Raw genomic sequence first — 326 nt, forward strand, 5'->3', positions numbered from 1 at the left:
ATGAACGCTCATACCATGTGAAAAACATCTTTTTCATATGTTCAGCCTATTGAGCATAACAACTTATTAAAGTTGGTCACGTTCGAATCGAATGGTGTTTGATGACTAACGTAGAATACAGTGGAAAATCTACGATAACAGAGTTGCCATAAATTTGACAATCTCAAGACATCGATGACCAACTAGCGCTAGCTTCCCAATTTTATTAGAGCCAGTATTTGCTTGCACTGTCGTAACCATTTGTTGACTAAGAAATGACTAGCATCTGTCACGCAGGCCGAAATGTTCTGTGTGTCAATATCAAGGTTATTGCTATTGTCATAAAA

Source organism: Schistosoma haematobium, chromosome 3 (assembly GCF_000699445.3).
Source record: "Schistosoma haematobium chromosome 3, whole genome shotgun sequence".
Lineage (NCBI taxonomy): Eukaryota > Metazoa > Platyhelminthes > Trematoda > Strigeidida > Schistosomatidae > Schistosoma > Schistosoma haematobium.